Here is a 472-nt window from a genome sequence, read left to right on the forward strand (position 1 = left end):
TCCATTGTAATCGCAGAATGTCATGTACCAGAAACTTGCTTAATTTGGGATGAGCCTTGGCTGCCCAATGATTCATATTTAAAACAAAAGTCCTGGCCCAAAATGTTCCCATTCTGGTCAGCACTGGCAATAATCTCCACCAAGTCCTAATCTAGCTCCACTCAGTGGATTGTGTTCCAGGCAGGAAATTCAGAAAACGGGCCCATTTTTTGTTGATTAGAAATCATTTTGAAATGAAGACAGCTCATTGTGTGATTGACTGTTTTATTTCCCCACTGACCTAAAGTAGCCACATGTTAACTTGCACACCTGCTTTTTTCCAGATACAGTTACTCCGGGTACTCCAGGTACAGTTACTCCATTAGAACAGAAATGACCAGAGCAGGTGTTGGCAAGTCAGCCTCTCTGACTGCGCCGCCTTTCAGTAAGATCAAGGCATCAACTCCACCTCCCTGCTCGCTCCCCCTACCCT

This window comes from Rhinoraja longicauda, chromosome 33 (genome assembly GCF_053455715.1).
Source record: "Rhinoraja longicauda isolate Sanriku21f chromosome 33, sRhiLon1.1, whole genome shotgun sequence".
Classification (NCBI taxonomy): domain Eukaryota; kingdom Metazoa; phylum Chordata; class Chondrichthyes; order Rajiformes; family Arhynchobatidae; genus Rhinoraja; species Rhinoraja longicauda.